At 44.2% G+C, this 17,643-nt stretch overlaps 1 pseudogene; it reads left to right on the forward strand.

The window, feature by feature from the left end:
* LOC120381639 overlaps positions 1 to 17,643 on the forward strand; it is a 318,539-nt pseudogene that overhangs the window by 146,731 nt on the left and 154,165 nt on the right.

The following is a 17,643-nucleotide window of genomic DNA, read 5'->3' on the forward strand; positions in this document are numbered from 1 at the left end:
TGATAGATCAATGGTCCAAGCCCCATGTAGACACCCCCCTCCCTCTGGGACAGGGGCAGGTCTGAGCTCTCGCACCAAAGGCTCATTGTGGCTGCCAGAACCTGTGAGTGGCTCATTTTGTTTGCACCCTGGGTTAAGTCCTGCTTTGTGCACCGTGTCTGAGAATGAAAATCCTAAACCACCCTTTGAAATGACGAATGCAGCAGGACGTGTTATTGTCCCTGCCCCAAAGCAGACAGACCAATGGAGAAATGCCGTCGAGTCCAAGGTAATATTCACTGCAGTTTTACCATTTCCACTTCCTAACCTCCCTCCTATCTGCCCAGCCCAGGTGTCCTCTGCCTCAGCTGCTGCTCCCGGCCTGCTCTAGAGTCAAACATGCAGGGCCCCCAGGAGAACAGAGGCTGGGACAGGGCAGTAGCCTGGGCTGGGCTGGGCAGATGCTGGGAGTTCTCGTTCCCTGAGAACTGGCCTGGCTCCCTTCTCAACAGCAAACAAATCAATTCCATGCCCCCTCCCCAGAAAAATCAGCCTGGAGCCAAGGGCAGCAGGGGCCAATTCCCTCTAGTTCCCACCGAGGCAGGAGAGAACCCAGGGCCTTTCTAGCAGAGCTTATGGAACCGACGTGGGGAAACCACCCTTTAATAACAGGCAGTTCAAGTTTAAGCTCAGTTTTTTTACAACCTTAAATCACCCTTCAATCGCAGTGTCACTATCCATTACATTGCTTCAGCCTTATAGGTTCCCAAGTGCAAAACTCAACATCTCTTCAAACACAAGAGTGCAGATCAGTCAGTGTTCAGAGTCATCCCACATAAAAGAATCATGTTGTGGTACATATTGGCCTCATGATGTGGCCGTTGCCTTTCCCTCCGCTCTGTTAAAAGTTTTGGTATTTTGCACAGAAACCTTCTTCCCTCAGAAGAGACCTGGGAACCAAGGCTGCCAGACAAACACCTTTAAGAGGAGGCGTAACCTGTCAAAAAATGATCTCCCTCCTTCAGTTCAGTGACCGCCTGAAATGTTACTGATCCCGGCAGAGCCGGAGGATTGAAAGCAGCTACATCAAATCCCTGTGTAGCTAGCAGGAATGAACACAAACGCCCTGGTATCTGAAGAGATGTTTAGTTTTACCCTTGGTAAACTAGAAGTCTAAAGGGAAGGAAGGTGGTGCCATATATAAAGAGTGAAACACAAAACAATTATCATAGTTATGCCCATAGTGACTGCAAAATATTTCTATATTCTTCTTCTTATCATCAGTGTATTATTTTCTGGCGTCTATACATTGACTATGCCTTGACCAAGAAATTTGAATTTTTATAAAATAGTCACCTACCCCTGGTTAAGGCAATGGACTTGATACCCACTCGGGCGTCCCTACACAGGTTCAGGTACGAACAACAGTGGCTGCCTTTTAGCCATAGCTTTTAATCAGGGCAATACATTGATCCTGTAAAATCATTTCCCAGCCGGAGTCCATCACCCACATTCCTTAGGGCATTGGGCCACCATGGGGACGTTTCATTTCCCTCCTCGATTTCACACAGAGACACAATTTCCTTTGCACAGATCCATGAACAGCAAAACCTCCCTGTGTCTCTTGTCGGAGCCAGGGCATTCGATTCCATTGAAACCTTCTCTCCTGCAATGGCAATGGTCATGCAGACGGGACGAGGCCACCTTCACCTCTGACAGTGAGATATTGGATCAGCTCTTTCTTTACGCTGCTGCTGTTAGTCCATGAAACAGCAGGATGGATGCAAGGCTGAGTTCATGCACCAACCCCCTGAAACATTTCAGCGCCCCAGAGAAATCCTGACTCCGGCTATTGGCATGATCTGGTGGAGATTCGAAGAGGAACGGAACGGTCTGAATTGTCAGTGTGGGGAATGAACAACAATCTATAGCAATGTCGTTATCCACAAACACACTCTAATCATGCTCCAGCCAGAAGGGAAATGGGCAGGAACCCTTGTTGTTCAGCCATGGACACACTTACACTAATGCACAGTCAGGAGTGTGCTGGGGGAGCTGGTCTGAGCAATTTGAAGTGACAATTCAGTGAGAACAGAATCATTGTGTAGTGAAGCACCTGTACATCAAGTAGTTGTGGCCAAGTGGTTAAGGCGATGGACTAGAAATGCATTGGGGTCTCCCCAGGCAAGTTTGAATCCTGCCAACTACGGAAGTGTTAGTGTATTGTCACTGCTCTTGTTGTAGTGCCTGAGCATCCACAGAGCCAGACCTGGTCTCACTCTGAGGCTGTCTACACTTAAAATGCTGCTGTGACACTGCTACAGCACTGTGGAGTAGACAGTTGCTACAGTGAGTGGAGGGGTTTTCCATCCCTGTAATAGCTACATTGACAGAACAATCTTTCCTTTCATTTAGCACTATCTAACCATGGCTTAGGGCAGCTTAATTATACTGATTCCAGGGTTTTTCACACCCTGAAAGATGTACTTCTTAGAGGGTTTATCCCATCACCCTCCCATTCCCTGGTCCTTCTCGCATGACCTGAGAGCAGCAATACCCGCAGTTCAAGAGGTGCAAACAACTCAATGTTTATTGGGGCAAACTTCCAGAAAGCAATGATTCCAATTTCCTTCCTCAGTATCGCCCTTCCCAGCTCTGACACCACAGAGGCTTATCTGTGTCCCTCTTCCTATTCCCCCCCTCAGCAAAACATAACTCCAATTCCTCTACCCCCATTCCCATTCCCCCCCTTACTTCCTGATTGACTGCAGACTATATAGTAAAACTGGAGTTCTGCTTAGCTATACCTTAACCAATCATTTTACTGAAATGTAACTAACCAATCCCAACATATTGTAACATGATTATCTAACCAGTTATACCCCACCACCTTAATTGCTTTGCACCCAACAAATTAATTATCCAGCAGACAGAAACAATCACAGAACCAGACAGAGATTATACAGACAAGCAATAGGAAAGTGGAGACTACAGTGACAGAACAACAAAGAAATGAGGATTTCAGACCCCAGCTATTGATAAGTGAGTTGTTGCCAGACAGGATGCTATCATGGTAGAGGTTGTGGATGCTGGTTGCTTAACTGTCTGGCCCCCAGGGCAGGATTTTGAGGGTCTCAGAATGCCAACACCCATCTTTTGTTCGCTTAAAACGCGAGCAGGGAGATTCCAACACCGCAGAACTCATGGAACTCCAGGAAATGTGTAACTTTAGGTCCGGGTGAGTGTGCCTAAAAATCAGCTGTGCTGGAGAAGATCTCTAGGAGTTGAAAGAGATGTGCCATCTTGGCCTCCCTAAAGAGTGTCATCAAATATTAATGAAAACTAGGGTTGATAAGTCACATTCTTTGTAGCGTTAGGATTGTGGACTGGTCCAAAGTGCCAGTTTTAAGACTCTTTTTTCCTATCTCTTGGGTGTTCTGGTTTCTGCATAGAGACGTGGTTTCAAATCCCACTCCTGACATGACCATTTTCTTTTATCTGGAGAAAATGGCTTCACTTCAATCTCCTTTGCAACAATAGGACACCATTTGTTTAGCTTTTCTTTTCCAGTAGTTGTGAGAGAAGTTCCAAACTAGGGGGAAACAGGGCCTTTTCTCTTGACTGATCAATTTTTGTCTTCCTTCATTCCAAGCCATTTTCTCAGATACATCCGTATTTCCCCCCCTTTTTTGTTCAGCGTTCTTTGCTTTTATGAAATTTCCGGGTCATCATTTAATTGCCCACAACTGTACTTATGACGTGAAGTGAAACACAATATTTTTTGGATATTCTTGCAGGAGAGTTTTGCTTTCTGACCTGGAATTGAACAGGGGCTACCCAAGGGGGACAATGCTACTCCCTTTTCTTGCCTCATCTGAAAAAACATACATTCCTGATGCCCTTTGTTTCCTTGCCCTTTTTAGGGTAAATTGACACTTCTCAGAAGTAGAATCCTTTACAAAACCACTCAAAATCTCAGCAATGTCATAAGCAATGGCTTCCGGAAACGTGCCCAGCTTTTCTTTAATTTGGTGACACGGGTCCAGGCAAGGGACTGGATACAGGCCTGGATCAGAATCTTCGTTACCAGAGCTAGAATTTCTGTTTAAAAAGAGCTATTTTTCTGCAGCTATTAGATTTCCAACATTGATTTCATTTTATACACATTTTGAGCATCTATTAAGGATAAATTGAACAAAAATACCACTTCTCTTTCCTCAACATCTGCATCATGAAGGGGAGCATTCTGAATAGGAAAGATCTTCTGTGGGGCATGGGTTACAAAAATGCTTCGGGAACGAAATACATGGGCATTTTGCCAAGTTAAAAATCACTTAACGTGGAATTCTCTCCCCAAATCATCTGAGAAAATACTGACTTAAATAATTGAACTCCACTGTGATCATATGCACTTCCTTCAGTTAGTTGGGGTTCTGCTGTTGTTCACCATTTCCGAATGGTGGGGTTCACTGCTGTTTCTTTGTTAGCATGTGCAGTAAATTGGAGAGTTCTCCACTGTTGACAGAACTGCACTTGAACTGTCATCATGGAGGGGTGGGGAAAAAGCAAAGCTGAAGTGACAAATGAGGACTTTAGGAAATGGTCATTTGTCTTAAATTCTCCAATAAAACTGAGCTACGTCTTATCGAACTGAACTAATATCCAATTGGGTGAGCAAACAGCCTTCAGGAAAGAGAGAAACCCACATCACAGAGAGACAGAATACTGTAGCCTGATCTGGGGTGGGTTAGTAGGGTTGGTGGAATTTATCCACTTAATTTAATTTTATTTGATAATTAATTTTCTAATTAGTAATATTAATAATTAATAGATATTAATAACATGGGTATGGCTCGCCAATGTATATGATCAGAAGATAAAGTTCGTCCTGAATCAGGCTTTACAGAGTTTATAAAAGGAGCTTCGGGGTATATGACAGGAACTTACACTGAGACAGAAATAGTCATAAAGACGTTTTATTAAAATCAATGAAACAATAAGAAAATGTAAAAATATTAAAACAGTTCAAGATTACAAAGTTACAAATATCACAGTTCTTTAAGAGAGATTTATGATAATACACTGTTATAAACTCACTCTGTGCAGTAGCACTTTGGGTGTTGTTCACACTTTTGGTAGAGGAAGTGATAGTATGGGTATGACTTTAACCCTATATAAACTAGGTGCTTTTTAAAAGGTAAAGCAGAAACTAGATTCCTTTATACTTACAGCTTTGAAAAGAAATAATACCACGGCCTATTAATAGTTAATAGCCTTGTAGATGGGTAGCATCGATGCGTAGATGGGGTTGAGGCGATGGGTAAACAGGAACAGATAGATGGGTGTATCGCCTGCCTAATAGTGATTTGTTTCACCTTTTATAGAGCATTATTCAGAAATCCTTCCTCCTATGCCCAAATTTCATCTTCCCCCACGGAAATGTTAGGGTACACCTGCCTCATAGGCTAACATATGTGTGCGTATGAGTGACAGTTATGTACGCATTTGTGGTGTACTTGTTAGATTTGTGGGCAAAAATCCCTATTTCCACCCTTTACTGTTATTGGTTCAGTTAAAGGTCTCCAGACATTTGCGTAGGTAATTTGTATTATTATTACTTTTCTGAGTAAGGGTCCTAAAGGTTACCTTTAGCGTCACAGGATGTTTGACCTGGATGTCTGTCTTGCATTTCAGCTATTGCAAATCTATTAATCTATAAGCCTATTACATACTTAAATTTATCAAAAAGACATTTTATACAGACCAACAGATTAATCCTCAGGGCTACAATACATGACAATGAAAGTATGAAGAGAAATTCCAGAGCAGGTTACATCTGACTATTTAGAATCAGGACAAGAGATTCTCCCATCACATTCTCCTCTGATCCATTCAAAGCAGCTTCACTCAGCACTCTCTCAATAGTCAGTTATGTTATTTACAAAATTGTAAGTATCCCAGCATCCCATAATGGGGGACAAAATAGTCCTCTTGCCAGAAGTGGCTTTACCAATAGATGAAACCTGGAATTTAAACACCATATAATCACACTATGTTTGGGATCCATTCAAATTCCCCTTCCAGGTCTTTGACACTTTCATCTCCAGTCACAGCGACTCTGATATAGGAGGAAAGAAATCAAAGCATCATCTCCAAGCACAGACAGCTGAGAACTCTTCCTCAAATGACATTTTGAGAAGTGGAGGGACAGAATGTGATGAAAATAAACTCTGCACAGAGAAGCCAAAATGTAACAGTTCTGGAGTGATGGGGAAGGAGGGACTCTCTGAACCACCCCATCTCCTTCCAGTGTCACAGAGGCCGAAATGACACTTTTTCCCCCTGCTCCTTTTTATTTAACTATAACATGAAAAATTCCCAATGTAACTGCTCTTCAGCACAACCCAGAGCAACGTGAGAACAACTGGCACGGATACAATCTGTATCACTGGCGACTCTAACAATCACTTTGCAATAGGAGCAATGGTATAAATGTGACGCTCCCTGGTTCCTCATAGGAAGGGCACACTCCAGTTACTTGTGGGATAATTGAGTTGATAGAAAGGACAAATGGGCCCACCTCAAAAGAAGGCAAAGTACAAAAGGCATAAATGGGCCACTCATCTGGCCAAGCTGAGGGATAACGGGGATGCAAACAGTTCAAACAGATTTAAAAAGTTACTATGTGGGAATCAGGAAAAGTATTAAAGAAAAAAAACTGATAGCCCTAGAGGTTTTTATCGTGTTCACTGCCCTTGCAGATTCTCTGATAGCTAATATGGGCTGAGTGCAAAGAGACGGTTTTCCCACATTCTCTGCATTCATAGGGCCTCTCCCCTGGTGTGGATTCTCTGATGTTTAGAAATGCCTGATCTGCGAGTGAAGGTTTTCCCACACTCACGGCATTCATAGGGCCTGTCCCCTGTGTGGATTCTCTGATGAACAGAAAGGGCTGATCTGTGAGTGAAGTTTTTCCTACACTCACGGCATTCATAGGGCCTTTCCCCCGTGTGGATTCTCTGATGGGTAAAAAGGGCTGATCTGCGATTGAAAGTTTTCCCACACTCACGGCATTCATAGGGCCTCTCCCCTGTGTGGATTCTCTGATGAACAGAAAGGGTTGATATTTGAGTGAAGGTTTTCCCACACTCACGGCATTCGTAGGGCCTGTCCCCAGTGTGGATCCTCTGATGTCTAGAAAGGCCTGATCTTTGAGTGAAGCTTTTCCCACACTCACGGCATTCATAGGGCCTTTCCCTGTGTGGATTCTCTGCTGTCTACAAAGGTCTGACCTTCTAGTGAACCTTTTCCCACACTCGCCGCTCTCGCTGGGCCTCTCCCCCGTGTGGATTCTCTGATGTTTAGAAAGGTCTGAGCTGCGATTGAAGGTTTTCCCACACTCACGGCATTCATAGGGCCTGTCCTCTGTGTGGATTCTCTGATGTTTAGAAAGGTCTGATCTGCAATTGAAGGTTTTCCCACACTCAAGGCATCTGTAGGGCCTGTTCCTGTGTGGATTCTCTGATGAACAGAAAGGGAATATCTGTGAGTGAAGCTTTTCCCACACTCACGGCATTGATAGGGCCTTTCCCCTGTGTGGATTCTCTGATGATTAAGAAGGGCTGAGTAGTCACATAAGTTTTTTCCACACTCTGTGCATGTATTTTTTCTCTTTCCAATGATGATTTCCTGCTTTGTTGTGGTTTCCTTGAGGTCCTTCTGAGTTCCCTGAGAGGAAATACGTTTACCCATTTTCACCCCCGGCTGGTTTCCTTGTTCTCTCTCTGGTCTGTGCTGAATCTCACAGGATTTTTCCTCCTCATGACTCCTGGACACATGACTTTTTGATCTTTGCAATAATGCTCTGTGTTTATCCACTTGCTGAACATTTTTCTGCTGAGAATTCTGCTCCTCTTTCTCACATGCCATTGCATCACCTGCTGTGAAAAAGACAGAAACATCAAACAGGGATGAAAAGTGAAAAGCCAAAACAAACTAAGTGCTGGAGGGAGGTCAAATAAAAATCACAAACTGAACTCCCCCATACTATTCCCCAAAACAGGAGAGAGGAGGGGATCAATTTGGCTTTCAAATCCCATCCAAATTCTCAGGGGGAAGGGAGGAAGCTACTGCCTGGTGTCTGCTAGAATCTACGGGAAGCCATGAGCTATATTAACCCTGAGGACATGACCCCTGCTGGCAACAATAATGAACTGAGAGACCTCTCAAGGGCTTGGTAGGGCATCCCAGATGTTTCCTTCAGGCACTTTCACACTCAGAGTTGGTTTAATGTTTCCTCACCTCTGCAGGGAGATCTCAGGGTCTGTTTTCCCTCTGATCCCTGCAGGTCTGAGACCCATGGCTCTTCCCCTTGTTCCAGCTGGGAGATCACATCAGGTTTGGAAAATGGAAACCCTGCTCAGATGAAAGAAAACAAAGGAGTTCTGTTGATTTCATAAAACTTTCTCATAAAAAACATTCTATTAATTTAACTTTAATACTTAGTGTGACCCGGTGTGCCTGGGCTAGTCCTCACTGAAAATGCCAAGACCAGGGCAGGCTGAAAAAGGGAGAGCAGAGGCTCCCCAAACTGGTGGTTAACACAGAAGTTAAACTCACCAACCAGTCACCAACTGTGCTTCTGATCCCCGACACTGGTTATCGAGAAACTGAAAAAAGAAATCACACGGCCCCCTTTATTGCATCCCAGTTCTCTGGCTCCTAATCAGCACCTAGGTCCAGCACAGTGAGAGGTTATTTAAAAACTCTGCTCACATAAACAAAGTGTTCTTCTGACCCCAGAGTCAGCCACATTACCAGGTCAGTATAGGTTTGGATCTTACTCAAAATACTACGATGCCAGCCAATCGTTGGCATCTAAACTAAAGGTTTATAAGCAAGAAAGCATCTAAACTAAAGGTTTATTATAAAAGAAAAAGAAATAGGGAGTTGTTAAATGGGAAAGCAGTCAGACACATTCAGAAATCTATACATCTGGTTCTTAGCAGTATTGGTGAGTTACTGGCTTGAAAGGCTCTCTGGCACACATCCACATTATTCAGTCCTTTGTTCAAGCCTTCAGTTTGTAGAGAAGTTGCTCCAGAGGTAGGAAGAGGGATTGAAGACAAAATGGAGATGATGCAGCTGCCCTTTATATTCTTTTTGCCAAGTGGCTTCTACTTCCTGTGTCCCAAACACAAGCTTCACAGCACATGGCATGGAAAAGCCTTGGAGTTCTCAGTACACAGTGTGATACAGCGTGGCCAGAGACAGCAGGAGAGGGTTAGAAGGGAGCCTTATTCCCTGTAGAGGGAAGAAAGTTTGCTATAGATTAACTAGAGCACCTGAAGCCAATTAGAGCCCCAGCAGTCAGTCACCTGATAAAGACCCTTGCTCCAATCAGACAGGGAAGGAGCTGGAGCAGAAGGATTGGTGTTGGAGCAGAGAACAGTTTGAAGGGAAGCAGAGGAAAGTTTGGAGAAGTGCTGCAGTGGGCTAAGAAGTCCAAGACCCTAGGTAAGGGGCATCTGGCTTGTGTAGAAGGAGGGCAAGAAGCCCCCACAAGCTGAAGGGTGGGAGCGGGAAGTAGCCCAGGGGAAGGAACCATCAGTTCAAGTGGTTCACCACTAACCTCAGGGCCCCTGGGCTGGGACCTGGAGTAGAGGACGGGCCCAGGTCCCTCCCTCTCCACTCCCCTCCTCTAGGACACCAGTGGGGTAATTAAAATACCGATTCAGAGGCAAGCAGTGGCGCCCTGAACCTTCCCCAAAGAAGAGAAAGCGCGAGACCCAGCATAACAGTACCGGCAATTTGCCACAGTATTTATAATAATAATATAAAGTGTCTCTCAATTCCATACAGTGTCACTTAATAAACCAGTGAATTCCCAGGACCGGTTCTTCAGGTGTTTGAAGATGCCAAACACCTTGCTTGTGAGGGACTAGAATACCCACATACATGTTGGGAACACACAGACACTGTGCTAGTCTGTTCCCCTATGTTCACTCTTCTAGAAAATTATGATCAATTTTGTTCATGGTATGGGTCAGGGCTCAATCCCCACTCTGTCACTCCGAGTGCAGAAAGTGGGGGCCCGACAGGATTCTACAAATGAATTTGTGCCACTCTAGGCTTGTATCAAACCCCCAAAGTTACAGCTTTACTCTGACCTTGGCTTGGTAAATGCTGCCACCACCCAAAGGCAAAAAAACCCCAAACCCTTGGACCCAGGAAGGAGCACTTGAGAATTCTTCCCTCTGGGGCACCCTCAAGCCCTTTCACCTCCCCTCTGGGAAGGAGCTGAGAAAGAAAACAAAGGAAATTAGCTGTGGCTACCAGCTAATCAAACAACACACACAAACTTCTTAGGACACCAAAAATCCAATCCTGTTCTTAAAAGAGGTAAATTTTAGTAAAATTGAAAAGGAAAACAATACATCTGGAACTTAGGCTTTTGCTAGATCTTAAAAGAAAATTTTTGTAAGCACCCAAAATAGCTTTCTTGGGGGTTCAGCTTAAAGCTTACAAGCAAACAAAAGCATCTGGGACAGCACCGAGGAGATCCAAAAGCCAAAATAAAAAATAAACCTGATTGTGTCTGTCTAAACATTCCCTATCCAAATCATTTCTTCTAGGTATGGAAGATGAATTTTCATACCTGCTTCAAGCCATACACAGCATTGCTACTCCGTGTCGCCTTCTCCGGAGAACAAGAGACAAAGGGAAAGTTACTTTCCCATTTAAAAAAGTTCTAGCCTTTCCATTGGCTCTTTTGGTCAGGTGCCCAATACGGTTTTTTGTTTTAAACCCTGTTGGCTTGTTAACCCTTTAGAGGTAAAGCAAGCAGAGAACTCGCACCAACAGGGATTTTACAGCCCACTGGCTGGCTGGGTGTTTATAAAAGGGAGATCCCTCCCCTCCTCTTCATTTATCACTGTAGGGCTTGTGAGGTACCATTTGAAAAGACATAATCTACTGAATATCCTCCTGTTAAACTGTGTAGCAACGTTGTATGGAAAGTGATAAGATTTTACGGTATGATATTACTGAAAAAGCTGCAGCCCTAACCTTAAGTTCCTCAGAGACAGCAAGGCAAACAGCTGGTCAAATAGCCATTCTCCACCAGGGGGAAGGTGTGAAGAAGACATTTACATTCCATCACAGGGACACTTGAAGCTCGTACCTATGACAGCCTGTCACCATGACTCAGCTGAGAACTGAAGTGGTTTCTAGTACAAAGGACTGAATTATAAAAAGAGGTGAGGAAAATGCATGAGAGTCTCTCTCTCTCTCCCTCTTTTCCCTCTGCTCATGACAAATCCTGAAGAACTGAATGTGGGTGGCAGGGGCAGGTTAGGGGGAGTCCTGGCTGAAAGGAAAACCAGCCTGTCTCAGCAGATGGTGAGAGAAACATTTGTTTTAAATCCCTTTTAGCTTGTTAAGTTAAACATTAGTTTGTGTTTTATCTTTGCCTTTCTTTCATAAACAATTCTGACCTTTATGCCTCATTACTTGTAGTCACTTCAAATCTTTTTTTTCAGTAGTTAATTGTAGGAATGTTACACTTCCTAAGCGCTAAGGGGGTTGGAATGCCGCCCCCGGATTTGGAGCAGCTGAAGTGATTCCCACCCCCCCACACACTTCCGGTCAGGAGGCACATAGATTAAGCGCTGATAAGGTGTGTATTTCTGGAGTACATAGTGCAAAAAGCACCAACCAGGAGAGGGGGCGAGATGTTGGCTTCAGTTTGTACATGCGTATAATAGCATGATTTATATAACCACTTATAATAAATAGACGTGGACAGCCCCGTTGGGGGCGCTCCACGGGAACAGACTGACTGACTCGGCTCCGTCATTACTACAGTTAATAATTTTGTTTCCTTTTTTTATCTAACCAGTGTGTTTGGATTAAAGTGTGTTGGAAACGCCATTTGGAATAACAAGGCTGGTGCATGTCATTTTCCACTGATGAAACAACAGATTTCATATGAGCTCCCATTGTTCAGGCATGTGCTGGACAGTGCAAGATGCACATTTCTGGGGGAAGTCTGGGAGCAGAGAATTTTCTGGCGTTCTCCTGTGGGGTACAGTAATTTGGGAGTCACTGACTAGCAGCACTCAATACTGTGTAGCTGGGAGTGAGTTACATGCTGGAGACTGCGTGTGAACTGCCCAGGAGTGGCTGCTCTCACAGTAGAGCAGTGTAAAAGGCACCCCAGCCTGGGGAACTGAGGGGCCACAGCTGTTAACAGTCCAGATTGTACTGTGCTTAATGTCACAGACACTCAATTTCAAAGAGTCTCCTAAAACAAACAGAAAGTAAATCCATGTCCCAGAAATCGAAGTCTCCCTGGCACTGCTTCTTGCTGACAGATGGGTCCAAAGACAAAGACAGAGTCCTGGAGAAGTTGGAAACATAAGCGTGGGGCTCAGTGCAGAACGGGAACAGGAAGGGCAGGGATATTATTGAATGCAGGATCTCAGCAGTACTAGATGTCAGGATAACACATATTGCAGCCCATTGGCAAACATAATCCCAAATATACATAGAAAATGATGATTGTCTAAATTAGTTATTTCCATTGATTTATATAAGGGCAATAAGATATTCTCTGTATTACTGTCTGTCCCTTTTTAAATAATTCCTAACATCCTGTTTGCTTTTTTGACTTCCGCTGCACACTGCTGGATGTCTTCAGAGAACTATCCACAATGACAAAAAGATCTTTTTCCTGATTAGCCTAATTTTGCCCCCATCATATTGTATGTATAGTTGGGGTTATTTTTTCCAATTTGCATCACTTGACATTTATACACATTTGCCATTTTGTTGCCCAGTCACTTAGTTTTGTGAGATCTTTTTGAAGTTCTTCACAGTTTGCTTTGGTCTGAACTATCTTGAGCAGTTTAGTATTGTGACGTTATTGATATAATCTGGGACCATATAGAACATGGTTGCAACCAAGGTCCTGTAGTGGCACCAAAGGGGGTCATATAAGGTGTCCAAGACCAGGTTATGGGTTGCTGGTTATAATTATGGTGTCTATATGTATGTATCATTTTGCAGTTGAAGTTATGAGTATTGGCTCTATCCTGTCTGTATTTCCAACTTCTGCTGTGCTTCTGGAAGGCATCCCAGACAAGTTGGTGTTAGCTCTGCCTATCCTGCTTGATGGCTCATTAAGGACCATCAGCTATTCAACTGACCCATTGAGAGAAGGCAGATACGCCTTGTAACTCAAAGTATGCAGGGACTTGCCCATGTGACTCCAGACTCCATTTTGCTGTCATTTTCCACAGTAAGAACAAAGAAGTGTTCTTACACCTGGAAAAGCCTATAAAAGGTTGATGCCTCATCTCCATCTTGTTTTCAATCCTGCTTCTTACCTCTGGAGGAACTTTGCTACAAACTGAAGCTCTGAACAAAGGATTGACTGACCCATCCCTGAGGAGGATGGACTCCAGAGACTTGATTTGAACCTGCAGTTTACTCCATCACTGCTACAAGCCTGAACTAAGAACTTTACCATTACTGCATGTAATTGATTCCATTTAACCAATTCTAGCTCTCATCTCTATCTTTTTCCTTTTATGAATAAACCTTTAGATTTTAGATTCTAAAGGATTGGCAACAGCATGATTTGTGGGTAAGATCTGATGTGTATATTGACCTGGGTCTGGGGCTTGATTCTTTGGGATCAAGAGAACCTTTTTCTTTTATTGGGGTGTTGGTTTTCATAACCATTCATCCCCAGGACGAGTGCACTGGTGGTGATACTGGAAGACTGGAGCGTCTAAGGGAATTGCTTGTGTGACTTGTGGTTAACCAGTGAGGTGAAACCAAAGTCCTCTTTGTCTGGCTGGTTTCGTTTGCCTTAGAGGTGGAAAAATCCCAGCCTTGGGCTGTAACTGCCCTGTTTTAAGTGATTTGTCACTCTCAGTTGGGTCCCACCAGAACCGCATCGTCCCAAGTATCATCTGCAAACTTTGCCACCTCACTGTTTACCCCTTTCTCCAGATCATTTATGAATACGTTGAATAGGATTGGTCCTAGGACTGACCCTTGGGGAACACCACTAGTTACTCTTCTCCATTCTGAAAATTTACCATTTATTCCTACCCTTTGTTCCCTGTCTTTTAACCAGTTCTCTATCCATGAAAAGATCTTCCCTCTTATCCCATGATAACATAATTTATGTAAGAGCCTTTGGTGAGGGACCTTGTCAAAGGCTTTCTGGAAATCTAAATACACTATGTCCACTGGATCCCCCTTGTCCACATGTTTGTTGACACCTTCAAAGAACTCTAATAGATTAGTAAGGCATGATTTCCCTTTACAGAAACCATATTGACTTTTGCTCAACAATTTTTGTTCTTCTATGTGCCTGACAATTTTATTCCTTTACTATTGTTTAAACTAATTTGCCTGGCACAGACGTTAGACTTACCAGTCTGCAACTGCCAGGATCGCCTCTAGAGCCCTTTTTAAATATTGGCGTTACATTAGCAATCTTCCAGTCATTGGGTACAGAAGACGATTTAAAGGACAGGTTACAAACCATAGCTAATAGTTCCCCAATTTCACATTTGAGTTCCTTCAGAACCCTTGGTAAATACCATCGGGTCCCGGTGACTTGTTACAGTTAAGTTTATCAAGTAGTTCCAAAACCTGCTTTATTGACATTTCAATCTGTGGCAATTTCTCAGATTTGTCAACCACAAAAGGTTTGGGAATCTCACCAACATCCTCAGCCATGAAGACTGAAGCAAAGAATCCATTTAGTTTCTCTGCAATGACTTTCTCGTCTTTAAGGGCTCCTTTTGTATCTCAATCGTCCAGTGGCCTCACTGGTTGTTTAGCAGGCTTCCTGCTTTTGATGTACTTAAACATTTTGTTATTACCTTTTGAGTTTTTGGCTAGCCCCTTCTTCAAACTCCTCTTTGGCTTTTCTTATTACATTTTTACACTTAATTTGGTAGCGTTTATGCTCCTTTCTATGTACCTCACTAGGATTTGACTTCCACTTTTTAAAAGATGCCTTTTTATCTCTCACTGCTTCTTTTACATAGTCGTTAAGCCACGGTGGCTCTTTTTTAGTTCTTTTGCTGTGTTTTAATTTGGGGTATATATTTAAGTTGGGCCTCTCATATTGTGTTTTTGAAAAGTGTCCATGCAGCTTGCAGGGATTTCACTCTAGTCACTGTACCTTTTAATTTCTGTTTAACTAACCCCCTCATTTTTGCATAGTTCCCCTTCTTGAAATTAAATGCCAGTGTTGAGCTGTTCTTCCCACCACAGGAATGTTATATGTTGTTATATTATGGTCACTATTTCCAAGTGGTCCTGTTACAGTTAGCCCTTGGACTAGATCCTGCGCTCCACTCAGGACTAAATCGAGAGTTGCTTCTCCCATTGCGGGTTCTTGTACCAGCTGCTCCAAGAAACAGTCATTTAAAGTATCCAGAAATTTTGTCTCTGCATTTTGTCCTGAGGTGACATGTACCCAGTCAATATGGGGATAATTGAAATCTCCCACTATTATGGAGTTCTTTATTTTGATAGCCTCTCTAATCTCCCTTCGCATTTCATCCTCACTATCACTGTCTTTGACAGATGGTCGATAACAGATCCCTATTGTTATATTCTTACTAGAGCATGGAATTACTATCCATAAAGATTCTATGGAACATGTGGTTTCATTTAAGATTTTTACTTCATTTGAGTTTACATTTTCTTTAACATACAGTGCCACTCCCCTCCCCACCCCCCGAGTATGACCTGCTCTGTCCTTCCGATATATTTTGTACCGTGGAATGGTTGTGTCCCATTGATTGTCCTCACTCCACCAGGTTTCTGTGATGCCTATTATGTCAATATCCTCCTTTAACACGAGGCACTCTAATTCACCCATCTTATTATTTAGACTTCTGGCATTTGTGTACAAGCACTTTAAAAACTTGTCACTGTTTATTTGTCTGCCCTTTTCTGATGTGTCAGATTCTTGTGTGTGTGTGTGAATGCTTCTCGTCTGATCTGGCCCCTACTTTATCCTCTTCCAGCCTCTCTTCCTGACTAGAACTAGAAAATCTCTATCACTAGTCTCTCCTCTAAGACAAGTCTCTGTCCGATCCACGAGCTCCTCTGCAGCCACTGGCTTTCCCCCATCTCTTAGTTTAAAAACTGCTCTGCAACCTTTTTAATGTTAAGTGCCAGCAGTCTGGTTCCACGTTGGTTTAGGTGGAGCCCATCCTTCCAGTATAGGCTCCCCCATCCCCAAAGTTTCCCCAGTTCCTAATCAATCTAAACGCCTCCTCTCTATACCATCATCTCATCCACCCATTGAGACTCTGAAGCTCTGCCTGCCTACCTGGCCCTGCGCGTGGAACTGGAAGCATTTCTGAGAATGCCACCATAGAGGTCCCAGATTTCAGCCTCTTTCCTTGCAGACTAAATTTGGCCTCCAGGACGTCTCACCTACTGTTCCTTATGTCACTGGTGCCTACATGTACCACGACCACCGGCTCCTCCCCAGCACTACACATAAATCTATCTAGATGCCTCGAGAAATCAGCAACCTTTGTACCAAGCAGGCAAGTCACCATACGGTTCTCCCAGTCATCACAAACCCAGCTATCCTTGTTTCTAATGATCAAATCTCCCATTACTAACAGCTGCCTTTTCTTAATGCCTGGGGTTCTCTCCCCGGAGAGGTAACCTCAGTGCAAGAGGTTACCCCAACACTATCTGGAAGGAGGGTCCCAACTATGGGAAGGTTTCCCTCTGCTCCCATTGACAGCTCTCCTTCCCTGGGCCTTTCATCCTCCTCAACAGCGCAGTGGCTGTCTGACCAGAGGTGGGAGAAATCTACAGTGTCCCGGAAAGCCTCATCAACATACTTCTCTGCCTCCCTTAGCGTCTCCAGTTCCACCACCCTGGCCTCCAAAGCCTCCACGCGGTCTCTGAGGGCCAGGAGCTCCTTGCACCGAATGCACACGTAAGCCACCCGCCCACAGGGCAGGTATCATACATGCTACATTGAGAGCAATAAACAGGATAGCCCCCACTCTGCTGCTGGGCTTCTGCCTGCATTCTCTCTTACAGCTACCTAGGTTAACAACAGGGGTTTTGTTTCAATCAAGAAGTTTGTATTATAGCTTAAATGTTTTAAAGAATGGCAAGAGCACCTCCCCCCTTCCCACTCCCCTTCCAAACTCCCTCACGAAACTCCCCGTTAGCAGCCCTGTTTGAAAAGCTCCCTGGTCACCTGCTCACTGCTTTACAAAGCACTCCCCTATCACAGACCCCCCTGCCCCCAGCCCCTGCTTGAGCCACTCAGGGTAGGGGGCTGGGAGCACCCCCAGTACCCCAGACCTGACTCCTGCATCCCCTCCCACATAACGAGCCCTCACACCCCATGCTCTGACTCCTGCACCCCCCACACATCCTCACCCGCACCTGGGCACCAAATGGGACCTCTTGCACAAACACCCCACATTGCACTCTGCACCCCTCACACCAAATGGGAGCTGCCCCAGGTAAGCACTCCATACCCCAACCTCCTGCCCCAACCCTGAGCCCCCTCCTGCATCCTAAAACCTGGCCAGACCCTGCACTCCAACATTTTTAATTTTTAATAAACGGCTCTTATCCAAAGCACTTAAA

This window comes from Mauremys reevesii, linkage group 14, assembly GCF_016161935.1.
Source record: "Mauremys reevesii isolate NIE-2019 linkage group 14, ASM1616193v1, whole genome shotgun sequence".
In the NCBI taxonomy this organism is placed as follows: domain Eukaryota; kingdom Metazoa; phylum Chordata; order Testudines; family Geoemydidae; genus Mauremys; species Mauremys reevesii.